Source organism: Gymnodraco acuticeps, unplaced genomic scaffold (genome assembly GCF_902827175.1).
Source record: "Gymnodraco acuticeps unplaced genomic scaffold, fGymAcu1.1, whole genome shotgun sequence".
In the NCBI taxonomy this organism is placed as follows: Eukaryota; Metazoa; Chordata; class Actinopteri; order Perciformes; family Bathydraconidae; genus Gymnodraco; species Gymnodraco acuticeps.
Window position 1 is genome coordinate 517,618 of NW_022990924.1, and position 14,721 is coordinate 532,338.

A 14,721-nucleotide genomic window follows, 5' to 3' on the forward strand; every position below is an offset into this window, starting at 1 on the left:
CCCTTCGCAGCAGGCCATCCCACAGCCTCGAGGGAACGAAGAGTAAAAGAGAAGAAGGAACATCTTCTTCTTCTCTTTTGAGGACTCTATGATGCTCAGCACTCATTCAAAGACACTTGACAGTTCTGAGTGCAGCAAAAAGGGAAATATGGCCCTTTGATTAGCTGTTTGGGTGCCTGTGTGAAGCAAAGCGAGAGTGACATAGATTATTTTCTGCAGCAATCGGAGCACAATTAGGGCACTCTATGAAGTGGCATTATGAGAAATGCTGCATTGAAATGCTGTTTGTTCTCACTGTAATTGCCGGGATGTTTAATGTGATTGCAGCCGTTTACTCTTACACTAACAGGGTGGCTATGTGTGTATTTGCATCTGTGTTTGAATCCATTACAGTTTTCTTTTGGAACATAATTATTCAAAAATATTCTCTTCAGACTCACAAATTGCTGCAAGGTGAGTCCTGTGGGTCGCCTCAGTGAGTTAGACATGTAAACTCATCCCGTCTCTCAATTCCTCCTCGCTTTCACCGAGAGAATGGTGCAGAACTCAATAATGGCAATATGCAAAAAAGCCCCAGAATCTAATTTCTACTCTATCCCTCTGAATTACAATGCCATCATTATTATTCCAATGTTGGAATTATACACTCCATCAGCTGGGATAAGCAGTTTCCACCAGCGGGATGACTTTGTGTGCATATTGCCTTCGTTGAAACGGTGTGTGAATGGCCTGTTAATGAAGGTAAACACCAGCTTTTGTACCTACATGTGCACTTTATCCCAAGGTTAATTTTTGTATGCATACAGTAAATATGCCAATGAATGCTATTTATAATGGGTTTCCATTTGGAGTGACTATGTGTTGGAGCCGACTGGATTCACTTAAATTATACAAAAGTTGAACAATCTGGCCAGCTGTACTTGGATTAGAAAGTCACTGCAATTTTCAACTGGTTCTTGTATCCAATGTGCATGTATAACTACAAAAACAATAATCATTATTTAACAGACTCTATCCCCTAAATAATAAAACAAGTGAGAGTCTGATATAGCTAAAACAAAGAGTAGAACTAGTTTTGCTGCAAAACAGTAACAAAGTAACAAAGTAACTTATTCTAAAGACAAACTAAAAACCTCCTGAAAATCTTTTCTTTTAAGACCATCTAGTGGTTTAATTCGCTTCGCTGCAATGATGTAGGTAGAAATGCCCCAACATTTGGGAAGAGAGTGATGGAAAGAGAACTAAAATATTGAACTCAGGTAAAAGTACTTTTACTTTACAGAAAGTGTTCTCAATTAAAGTGAAAGTCCTACAATGGTTGACCTTTGGGTGACAGTGATCAAATCAAATCATGTTTTATTTATATAGCACATTTAAAAAAGATTTGTACATGCAATAAAAAGACTTTACTACAATAGCAAACAGAAGACAATAATTTACAACAGCAAATATAAAGATAAAACACAGGGAAATGTCAGAACAGTGTTAATAACCTCTGTTTTTTCTGTGATGCAGTCATTTCTGCTATCATTCTCTCTTTGTCTTCAGTTCTGGCCACCAATCACAACCTGTCTTATCCATTGGTGGTTGCTTGAGTATGTTTCAAAAGGTAAGATTGGCACAGATAGAAAGGCTTTTAATCAGTTGGAAAATAACGAGTTAAGAAGCGTTGTTCGCGATATTCTCCCCGGTACAAATAGCATTTTCGCCATAGACACCTGGGCAAATAGTATTTTTCACTATAGTCACCCGGGTAAAATAGCTGCTTCCTAATATCTCAGGGTGAGTATGGTCGTTCTGCTTTAAATATTTCTTTAGATATCAGTAAAAGCTTCTGACTCTGAAAGTGTTTTTACCCCATAACTGAAGAGCGTAAACAACAAACACTTGAGTTTGTCCAGATTGTTCAAGTGTACTCAGAACAAATCAAAATAAGAGTTGAGAGCATGTGAGTGGGGTGGACTGCCTGGAACTAATACTGTATATAGCTTAATGCCACATCTGTCATTCATTTGGTGCTTTTATCCACAGCATCTTAAGTGCATCCATTTCGTTCCCAGTGGGAAATGAAGCTCTAACCCTGCTGTGTTACCAGTGCCACACTCTACTCATTACACAACTGAACTCACTCTCAAAGCAGCAGGTTGACAGGAAAGCAAAAGAACATGCTCATTTGAAGCATCCTGGAATCGGGAAACCAGCTGAACCAAACTATTTATTGAACAGAGCAATCGAAGTGCAGCATAAACACCTCTATTATAGCTGCAGAAATCTATATTTTTAGTCCAACAATGGGTCAAATGACAATGTGTAATGTGAAAAGTCGGCCCAGATCCTGGGGGTTTTAGATCAACACTTAAAACTCACTTTTTCTCTTTGGCTTTTGTTTAATAATCTATTTATTCATTTATTTAGTTCTTTATTTATTCATTTAGTTCTTTATTTTAATATTTATAACATAACATGGGATTTCATAAAGTATTTTTAAAATAGTTTATACATTATTTAAATATAGGAATAGTAGATAGGATTACTTAAAATATAGTACCTTATATTTCATATTTTTTCCCTTTTAGACCCTTGCGGTTTATTCTTAAAAACCCTTACCCAACCCCCATTTTCCCTCTGCTGGTCTATGGCCTTGTAGAGGGTAACGGGGTACAGAGTCGCTTAGATAAGTGGGGGAGTGCATCTGACGAAGAGATAGGTTGTTGTGCTCCCTATCTCTGTTTCTTATCCTATATCTAATAGAACTGCTCGGGTCTTGATAGATTGAGTGGGGAAGTTCATGAGATCTTTCTAGAGGGTTATCAAGAATAACTTTTATCCAATGACCTTTTCCCTCTCTGTCTGTGTCTGTGTATTCTCTTGTTCCGATGAACCCAGCCAAATCTTTTTTCTTGTTTTGTATCTATATCTACGCCGGGATCCGGAGTCGAGGCTGATCCTCTTGCTGTAGTCCTGTGTCTTGGATCCTCTATCCTGAGTTCTGGATTAAGTCGTGGACTTCGGGTCGTGGCTGAACCTGTCTCTGCGGTCCTGCCTTGGGTCTCGTCATGCTGCTTCCCTGATGGCTTCCACAGGATTGTAGCTGACATCCTCGTGGATTCATCTTCTTATTACAGACACATGCATTTCCTAACATTCGGTCTATATGCTGTAAAATGTATTATCTCTTCGATTTACACACGGCATCTATTGCACGTCTGTCCGTCCTGGGAGAGGGATCCCTCCTCTGTTGCTCTCCCTGAGGTTTCTCCCATTTTTCCCCCTTAAACTGGGGTTTTCTCTGGATGTTTTTCCTTGTACGATGTGAGGGTCTAAGGATAGAGGGTGTCGTTTTTCTCATACTGATATTCTGAACAATCTGTGCTGTTGTATTTGCTGTAAAGTGTCTCTACTGTAGGCTATTTTTATTTTATGTACAGCACTTTGGCTCGACCAAAAATCGTTTATAAATGTGCTATATAAATAAAACTTGATTTGATTTGAAAAGTGTCACTATCAATTCCAATAGCATTAACACCCCTAACTTTGCTTTTACCTTCATGTCTGCTGAGCATCTTTTAGCTTCACTCACATCAACAGTTTCAGACACAAATTTAGCAAGTAGCTGTAGAACATAGAGGAACGTTTATTATCTAAACAGCAAATGAAAGATGTTTCCCCACGGAGTGTGGTGACGAAAAAACAGAGCTAAAACAAGAGTGAATATACTGTAGGACTTGGGACATTCATCATTCATGAAACTGATTTATTACAACTGTACAGTAGGTTTGAGGTAAATTAACACAAATGGTAACATTTTTGGAAACGAAACCGGCAGAAATGAATTTTCATATCTCAATGAACACATCTTTAGAAGACCAACATCGAATGAGGACGACTTAGTTTGCCTAATGCCCTTATTTAAAGGTCCCCTATTATACTGTTTTTCATCAATATATTATAGGTCTCAGATATATACAAAACATGTCTCTGAAGTGTTTGGCTGGAAATACCAAACAGATCACCCATTGTAGCATCCCATAAGCCCCTCTGTTTCAGCCCTGTTTCAAAAGTGCTGATTCTCTGTAACTTTAGATGCAAATAAGGAGCCACTCCCCACTCCCCTCTGAGAGATATCTGGTTAAAAAGAACACAATGGTGCTCTAGGAGGAGATTCCGGTGATAAGGTGGGGGGGGGGGGGGGTTACCTTGCTTGGTTATTGGCTAATGGTTACACATGCCAAAAAAAATCGTTATGACATCATAACGTGGCCAAAATCTGATCAGCTCATTTTCAGACAGGTTTTTTATTAAAATGGTTCAGGACAAAAAGAGAGAGATTCTTTTTTCCTGAAACTTCCAGAGTCTCTTTACACAGAGGGGACACATGTTTATGTATAAAAGACATGGAAAAGTGGATTTTGTATAATAGGTGACCTTTAAAGTTACTTATACCTGTACAGACGTTTTGTGAATAAAACTACAACTTAGAACATTTAGGTTGTATGACCAAAACAAGGACTATGCTAAAGGATGATATGTATAATATAGATTGGACATGACAAGCTTATGACATATTTTTGGACTTGTAAGTATTAGTGAAGTTATTTCGACAAAATTACAACCAAATGAATTAAATATCAACCATTAGTTAATGATTTACCATTCATTAAAATATACAATAGTATCCAATTATAAGGCCTCTATTAAGAAGGTCTTATTACAAAGTTAATTGCACTCTGCTAAACTTTGAATAATTATATTAGAGATTCATTCGCTACTATGTCTAGAACTCTTCTTGCAGGGACAGTTGGACCGGTATTTTTGATTAAAACGGAGGTGTTGCTGCTTGCTGCTCTTACATAAAAAGCTTTTTGGAAAAGATGTAACAAAATAAGCTTCGATCAAATTGAGGGAGTCATAATCCCATCAACATTACATTTTAAATCTTTGCAGCATATTACCCCATTCCACGGTCTCAGTGCTTATCTGGAACACAGTCCCAGTCATCCATAAACATGTAAACACTCGCTGGCGTGTGAGGGTGTATTGGATTGAACCTCTGTAAAGCCTGGAAGCTCAGGTGTGTGTCCACATATGTGTGTACTCATACAATATTCATATTTGTATCAGTATGAAAAGCATTAGAAAAGGGTATAGTTTTCTGCCCCATTACACATAGATGCACACTCAACTACTTCCTGTGTAGGTTTATATCGACTGAAAGAGAGGAATATTTCATACAAAACATATATATTGAGCCGGGGCTGAGAGCCTGTCTTTAGATGAATGTTTGATGTATTGTGTATTCATTAAAGGTTATTTTAAAGAGGACATTTTGAAATGTCTCACTAGGAAAAGCATAGGTGTACATTATGAAATATAGATGACTCCATTTAGCTACTTTCGTGTAATCGTCCATCTTTAGTAGCTATGTTATTACTACAGTGACAAAGGCAATATCCTGCTGTGAAAAAATACCTATTTTCTGCTATTTATTCACACTGTACACATGAGGTCTTATTCATGTTTTTTTTTTTCATTCTTGGTGACTTTGTTCCAGACTGAAATATCTCGATAACTATGGGATGGATTGCAGCAAAGTTAGATACAGACATTCATGTTCTCAAGAGGATGTATCCTAATGTATTTGATGACTCATTTTTCATAGATTGCCATGACATTTAGTACAGATATTCATGTTCCCCTGAGGCTTATTTAAAAATAATTGGACCATTAACTCTCAACAAATTTGTTTTGGGTTTTTTTGTATTAATGTTCCTATAACATGTGTCTCTAAACAATTAATTGAAATACATATTCCCATGTCAATTAGCAAATGTTAGCATACCAACATCTGAAAGGTCTCCTATCATGCTATTTTTAGGCATAGGTCTCAGATATATAGAAATATATAAAAAACATGTCCATGAAGTGTTTTGCTCAAAATACCAAAGAGATCACCCATTCTAGCCATGCCTCATATCCCTCTGTGTTAGCCCTGTTACTAAAGTGCTGATTCTGGGTGTAAAGCTTTATGCTGCTGTGATTAAATGCCATATCATGTTCAAAACCACATCAAGGATTATTTCTGAAACAGTATGGAGCATAAATGCTTTTTCTCTTGCAAGTTTACCACAAGATGAGTTCCATTTTTTATTTTCTGCTTTTTTACATACTCTCTCCAGTAGAGCTTAGCTCTGAGTCTTAGCGATTCTTGCTAATGTAAACAAAGACCACATTACGGCAGGGCTTCCAACACTCACGAATTGAGCGTGAGAGTCACGCAATCAACCCATATCTCATGCACTCAAGCCACACTTGCCTTTCCTCACGCTAAGTTTTCGTCCAAAATAAATGTATATAAATATAAAAATAAAGTTAAGGAACAGCAAACCGAGCGATCTACGAAATGGGACGTTCTTCTGGCTTTGTTCAGTAAAGTTGGAACGATATTGGGAGATTCTGATTTCACGGATCAATAACTCATGAACAAAACGTTATTTAGACACAAATGACGTCTCCTAAGTACCGTGGTAAGGTTGACAACGAACTACAATCAAATTTCGATAAAAAAAAAAAGCCAATACGCGCCGTCCTCCGAGCTGGACACATTACATTGGTCTCTATCTACAGTTCAATACATTTGTAACACTGTACACATGAACGTTTCTTTTTTCGGTTCACCAAAAAAAAATCTCACTCCAAGCTGAACTCAAATGTTGGCAGCCCTGTATTACATCTAAAACAGTCAGGCATTGTTTCTGATAGCAACATTTCTGATAGGGCCGCGGGTGTAAAGCCAACCCACATTTCCAATATTACGTCATATCAGCTCCGTTGTACCCCCGTTTTTAGAGATTTGGGTGCGGAGGAAAAGAGAGAGGGTTTTATTTTCTGACACTTTGTGAGTTCCCGGACACACCGGGGACACATATTTATGTATAAAAGACATCAACAAGTACATTTGGCATGATAGGTCCCCTTTAAAACAAGATTAACATGGTAAACATTATAACTGCTTAACATTAGCCTGTTAGCATTGTCATTGTGCATTTTAGCACTCAAATAGCTTATAGCACTCCTAGCATGGCTGCAATCTCGTCGTCTTCTGAATTGTCGCTGTCAGATTACCTCTCTGCTCCCTCTATCCTCTACACAGTATAAATCTATTCTTTTGTTCTAGTCTGTTGTCTCTTCTCTTCCTGCTTCACCTCCTTTTCCCTGTTTTGCAGACACCCTATAGCCAGAGGGCACAATCACACAAGCAGAAAGTCAATCAGGAAGCTTATTAAACATGACACTCAGTGAGCACACTCAATATGGGCGAAGGACATGGACTCTGAGGTCTACGTGTCAATTAGGAAAATCTGATCCATCATTGCAGTCAACTCTTTTTCACTCCTCTGTTTTCCTCCTTTTGCATCTATAGCACGTTATCTCCTAGTCACCACCGCTCTCGTCTCATTTGAAAAGACTTCCCAGCTTTACGCACCAGTTGTTGCACTGCTCTACTACCAAATAAAATGGGAATAGACATCAAATACACACACACACGACACACACAACAGCAAGCTATTCATCACAATTTAGCAACAGCATCAGACACTGAGGGACGCCCCCTCTAGAATACAATCCCAAACACAAACGGCTACACACTTCTCCCACGACACTCATTTCTCCCTCCATTTGTCAACATGGTTTCCTGCTCTTTTAATTCCCACTAAGTCATCGCTTTTTTCTGTCTCCTTACAAACTAGGCTTTGTCATTCAGTTGAATTTAAAGAGAAAGTCGATGAAACTGAAAAATGCCTAAGAACGTTTTGTAGCTAACTATAACCCCAGTATTATATGACTAAAGTACAACAAATTAAGCTATTATAATTTGAGTATTTGAACTATGTATATGCATTTAGTTCCTTTTTGTTATTTTATTCTAGAATTACACATTTCTGAAAAGCTCTTGTTAGTGTTTTTATTTATGTTTATTCTTATGACTTATCCTATTCATGCGCTTTTTGTCAGGTTTCCCAACCACATATAGGTGAGGATACGTTTTTCTATATGCAGGGATGCCAAAAAAGGAAATAAGATATGCAAATGAGTGTGTGTGCAATCATAAACTAATCTGCTAATGGGATTTTGTTAATGTCTTCCCATTAAATTAATAAAATATGACCCAATGCACAAGCAATTAAAGGCCACCATTAAAAGTTACCATAATGTTTTTTCCCCGTTAATGTTACCACTCCATCATATAACGTACTGGATCAACGCTTCAAGATGTTGGGTAGTGTTTGAGACGGCTCCACCAGCATATGTAATGCTCACTGTGCAAATTCTGTATTCCTGGGTGACATGATTTCTATTTCTCTGTCAACTTCACATGGTCCCTCTCCACCTGCTTTCTCATCACGCCACTGATGGAGTGCTACATGAAAAGGGACTTCTTAAGGTCTCGTCTAAAGCTTGTTGAGCGGCAGTAATAGGCCTGTTGGAGTGGTGATGATGAGAAAGAGAGATTTGCTCACAAGATCTAATTTCACAGCCAGTGACCGGAGTGCTGTAGGCAAACACTTGATTGTGTGCATAAAGTCTGACAGTGCAATAGCACCACCCAAAGACAAGCTGCGTACATGAAGAGCTGCAGCCATTAACTTAAGGTAAATAAACATCTAAAGTATAAATACTGTATGCACCGTATATTGGGTTAAAATAACAAGTCTATTATTGAGCATGAGTATAAAATAATTAAGCAACATAAGCAAATTAAGTTGGATAGGGTTGAATGCTAAAAAAAAAAACCTATATAGTGTGGTGACCACTGTATGACATAACATAATTCACTCATGGAACTACAGTTAAGGGTATTGTTTCCGCACGGACATATGTGTTGCTTACTGTATCTATTGTGTGCCCTCCTTGCTTTTCTTCCTCTCTTCTTCCCGGACTGCAACCGGACAATAAAGTACCCTTTTGCACCTTCGATGCACCGCCTCCGACTCCTATCTCTCGGCACTACACTGGTGACCCTGACTTAAGTCTCGCTGAAGTTTCCGAGATTGGACTGAACATGGCTATTGACGCCGTTTTTCGCAAACTGCTGGAGAATTTTGGAGACGTCCGTGGCTGCCACATGCACACGGACTGAGGCTCGGTGCGCCCCCCACGGAATGGCTGAGGACGTCACTCGCCATTCCCGCATCGTCTCGGCACTGGAAGACAGCAAGCCTTCCGACTTCATGACCTGCTAGGTATGGGAGAACCCGACTTCTACCTCATGGGGCTGTTTCTTCGGGACGTGCGGCTGCATGTCCAGGCTGCGCTAGCTAACACAGCTAGTGTTGAACCCCGCGCTTTAGCCGAAGAAGCTAGCCGGTTCTTCCTGGCCGCCCGGCAATTTACCCCTGAGGTGCTGGCCACTACACGCAGCGGCACCTTCCCTGGTGGGGGCACGCCGCCTAGCAGAGGCTCCGGGCCGACGACATTGAGTAACGACTAGCAGCGACAGATAACAGCTAACCACGACAGCCAACGACTAACAGCTAACGACAACTAGCAGCTAACAGCGGCAGCTAACGGCTAGCAACGACATCTAACGGCTAACAACGGCTAGCAACTAACAACGTGTTAACATCTGACTGTTAACGATTTTTTTTTTTCGGTGCCAGAGAGGAGGTTCAACCGGCCGGTTGACCTTGTGTGGACACTCGCTTTTTCACCACCTCAACGGCGGCTTCGGACGTCGCCCACGCTTTCATCGGCCCGTGGGTGGCGCGCTTCGGGACCCTGTCTGGCCTCTTCCCTCGCCTCGGCGGTTTCGGACGTCGCCCATGCCTTCATCGGCCCGTGGGTGGCACGCTTCTGGACCCTGTCTGGCCTCTCCTCTTACCGCGTCTCACGGTTAGCTTCGGACGGCACCCCGTCTGGCCTTTCCCCTGTCCACGGCTCCTTCCTCCCAAGGACTTCGTGCCCGCCACCGCTGTGCCCTCGCCTGCGGCCGGGCAGCTCTCCTTCCTGCTGGGGACCACCGGGATATTCATGCCTGTCCCCACGTCGCTGCACAGCGACCCACCTTTCTGCGGCTGGCGGATGTTGTCTTCATTCGCCACGACACCTACCACGGCCCCCTGCGGCCCCGTTCCATGGCCCGCCCCCCACCCCCCGGTGTGGATGCCCTCGCCCTCGTTGGGGGTCCTACCCTCTCCTGCGGCTAGGGTGACCAGATGTCCCGCTTTGCGAGGGACTGCACAGCATTTTCACGACTTTTGGTGCGTCCCGCAAATTGAGACGATGTCCCGCATATTTCATTTTGATTGGCTAAAACGCTTTTCTTAAAATCAGATTTATCCAATGGCTGTTGAGAAAGCAGGGAAGGCTATCATCACGGGGGTGTGTTTGCTGTCATTCAAACTGTAACACACAGCGGGTGCTGGTCAAGTGTTAACCTATAGGCGCATTCACACCGCAGTACTTTTCCCACAAAGGTTCATGAGAACTTAGTTCATGAGAACTCTTTAGTTCTCATGAACTATGTACAGATCGCGTTCACACCGGAATAAGTCCCTGGGGGAGGATTAGGCAAATGAAGCCGCTGACGTCACTTCTTCTTCTTCTGCTTTGGGTTTACTGGCAGGCCGCAAACCACTTCACAGTGTATACTGCCGCCCAAAGTCCCCGGCCGGAAGTCCCCGGAGTTGGGGACTGGCTTCAGTAGAAGCTGCTGGGACTCCCAGCAGCTTCTACTGAAGCCTTCCGAGTAAATCGCCAGAACGCCGACACCTCCTCATCTCCACCGCTCCCATGTTTTATTTTGTGTTGCCATAAATTAGTCTCTCTGCGTTTCTGCGCTGGGCTAATGCTAATAATGCTAATGCGAGGATAATAAAATGGCGGCTTCACAAAACTTTTTGGGAGTTTTAGGGGGCGTGGTTTGCAATCCGCCCAGCCAATCAGACATAGGAACCTTTTTCTCCCACGAAAGTCCCTGCTCTCTAGCAGGGACAGAAAAGGGGGTAAAAAGGTTCTCATGAACAAATGTAATTCCTGCTCTTTTTGGTGTGAACGCAACATTTCGGAACTATATCGGAACTAAAGTGGAAAAAGTACTGCGGTGTGAACGCGCCTAATGAGAGTAACTCACTCACACACACCCCCCACGCGGCCCCGCCAAACAACAACAACAACAACGAAAGTCAGTCAATAACGCAGGCGAGGCAGCAGGTTATGGAAAATGTAGGAAACTGAAACTACAGCTAAGAAAAAAAGAAGATGCACATACAACAAAGACTAGGAAGACACTTACCCGTGGGTGAAGCCAGTGCAGGGCGACTCTCAGAGTTTTTTGCAATCTTTGCAAGAGTAATTTTTCGATTTCGCATGGCGGTGAATATGACGTCAAAAGACACCGAGAATGCAATTCTCACAAGAAACGTGTCGCTCAAAAAGAGACATCCCACTCTATGGAGACATGGAGAGTTGTTTGACAGAGTTAAAGACACCAGTGGTTCTAGGTGACAAAATAGCCTGGGGGGGGGGGGGGGGGGGCACCTGTTGTTGCTGTGATGGACAAAACTGAAAATGGACATTATATTGTCCATATATATATATATATATATATATATATATATATATATATATTATCCACTGTATAACATAACATAATTCACTCATGGAACTACAGTTAAGGGTATTGTTTCATATGTGTTGCTTACTGTATATATTGTGTGCCCTCCTTGCTTTTCTTCCTCTTTTCTTCCCGGATTGCAACCGGACTTTGCTGCTCCTAAATAAAGTACCCTTTTGCACCTTCGATGCACCGCCTCCGACTCCTATCTCTCGGCACTACAATAGCAAATATAGGCTAGAAAATTAATAGCCTATATTCAGTTAAAGGTGGGGAAGGTACTTTTGGAGAAACCAGCTCGAGTGCCCTAGAATTTGAAAATACATAGCCGGAAAAAATCTGCCACTTCCTTACAGAGCCCAGAGCCCTTATCTCTCTAGGGCTCTGACAGAGCAGCACCTCCTCCAACACACACGAACGCACACATGACCAATGAGGGCACGAGATAAGTTTGTGCACAGATGGAAGGCTGACAGGCAGGTAGGCCATCCAGTTATTTTAGTCGGGCCGGCTAAAATGATTGGTCGTGCTTTTTACAGAGCCACAGATAACGTTTTTTGTATGGATTTTTTGTCAAAGCACTTAAGATATTCATTCCTATCGGGATGTTAAGAGCATTCCATGGAATATAACAAAAAGTGTATCTCGAGCCGGTTTCTTAAATGTACCTACCCCACCTTTAAGATTGTTTATGTTAAAAAATGTACATTTGATTATGATGAATGTTTCATTTTAAACAGCCTGTCTCTTTAAAAAAAGATCTCACTTTACATGTATAATGTAAACGTGTGATTTACGATTATTTCATCACATAAATAATGCAAATGCCTGTCTTTAATCTTCATTGAAGTACAAACAGCTCATGACTAAATTGTGTTTCTCAGTTTAATCCAGAAGATGGCGCCACAACTCAGAGCAAAACTTAAGCCTGGCATTATAAAAATTGCGCTTTTAATATTAATAACCAGATGAAATTGCATCGCACACATTGGGTGTGCCTCAAGTTTTACACAAGCACAGATTCATACATGAATGGTAGGGGAGCAGCAATGCAATACTCTGACCAGTTTAAGGATATCTGTCAACACATTTGCCACTAATTGAACTACCACCACTCATTAGGATTAACCATGATTATTTTCATACTTTATTTCATACATTATGAACTATTTTAAGCATGTCACTTTGTCATCAAATGTGTGTCAATGCAACAGCTGGGAAATAAGAAACGATAACGCTGAAAGGTCAGTGTATAGTGGGCTTTCCCAATTATATGGTTATAACCTGACAATAAAGATTATGGACAAAAAACAACGGGGTGGCACCATAATAAACAAATGATGTTATCCTAAAAGCTATTCCAACTTGAAGCTTATTTTCAAATGTATGGTCATGCTTCTTCTCTGCTTAATTAAATTGTTACAAGACGCAAGCACCAGTAGAGTCAGGGCTTGACATAGGTTAACTCTTGCGCTGCATAAAAAAAATACATTTGCATAATTGGTCTGTTAAGGTTAAAGGAGAAACAAATATTTTTAGCACCGGAATTGAAATTACAACACAATCATAGTGTTTTATTGGGAGGCATTAAATCACAGCTAATAGAGAACATTGTTCTCACACTTAATACCTCTGTAGACACTTTAGTTTTGTGTATATATTTGACACTTTATACAGTGTATCCTTGTGAACAAATGTATGTAACAATTCTTATGCAACTTTGGTGTACATATCAGGTAAACTGAACAGAAACAGCAAAGATAGAGAAACGTGAAAAATACAATAATTTATTTAACCAGATATGAAACAGACAGAAACTGAGACATGCTGGAAGAGAAAACCTCCAAAGCCTGATGCCAAACTGCTTCCACGTTAGTGTCTGAGGGCAGAATATGAGCTACTGTTTGTAGGTAATGATTGTATTGCCATAGACTTTAGTAATCATCAAGTCCTGTCTGGATTAACAGGTGTGGCAGGGAAATATGGGTGGTGCAGAACACAGGGAAGTCATCTTGAGGTTCAGACAGACATGTAGCACATCCAGGATCCACAGATTTACAAAGAGAAGACCAGTGATTATGTAGGACAGCCCACACCTTGAAAATAGAGAAGAATCAAATGATTAAACATGGTTAACAATGGAAATGATGACATTTATTGAGAGATTAGCAGTGGGGAAGGAATACTCAGTACAAGTAGCATTACTACATTTTAAAGTCACCGTTACAAGTAAAAGTCCTGCAAGTATTAGTAGTATCAACATATACTCAATATATACATTATTTCTTAATGGTAAAGAGTAATTGTTACCATTGATGCATTTAAGTGCAACACAGCTGGAAAAGGTGAAGCTCATTTGAATGTCTTTCTATACTGCTGAATGATATGTTAACCTATCATTATATTTCAATATGATTATCAGTTGATTTATATTGTTATTATGCCATAATCTCAATATGTAAAGAAGGCTAGCTAGGAACTTAAGTGTAGTAGAAGTATAAAGAAGCATAAAATGAAAATACTCATGCAAGATACCCTTGAAATTGTTATAAAATACATTACTTGAGTAATTATACTGTACATTTCCTCAGTGCAGATTAGAGTCGGGTTTCGTGTGCGAGTGACGTTTATAAGAACAATATGTCTTTGCCTGTCAATTAAAAGAAGACTAATAAAGCTGCTAGTCAAAGGCCTTCGTTTGACTCCATAACTTTTGCCCAATGTAGCATTACATATTTACCATTCAAGCCAAATCCAGCTTCTTCTGAGTTTCTGACAGTTTGTCTTGGAGCCGCTTCTTCTTCCAGTCCAGGAACTTCCTCCTCATCCTGTTGGCCTGCCAGCCCGCCACGAAGCCGGCCGCGAAGGAGACCACGACGGCGACCTGAAGAGTCCTCTCCGAGACCTCAGCCATGTTCACCTCTGACAGCCGCTCACATTCGAGAGCCGCATGAAAATCAGCGATTCACTGGTACAGGAAGTTAATCACTCCAACTCACGCGATACTACAGTGGGCGGCGGTAATCTCGTGCGCTTCAAAATAAAGGTCCGGAAGCCACCTCGAGCTCATAACGACATCATGTATTTTGTATACAAAAAAGTTGACA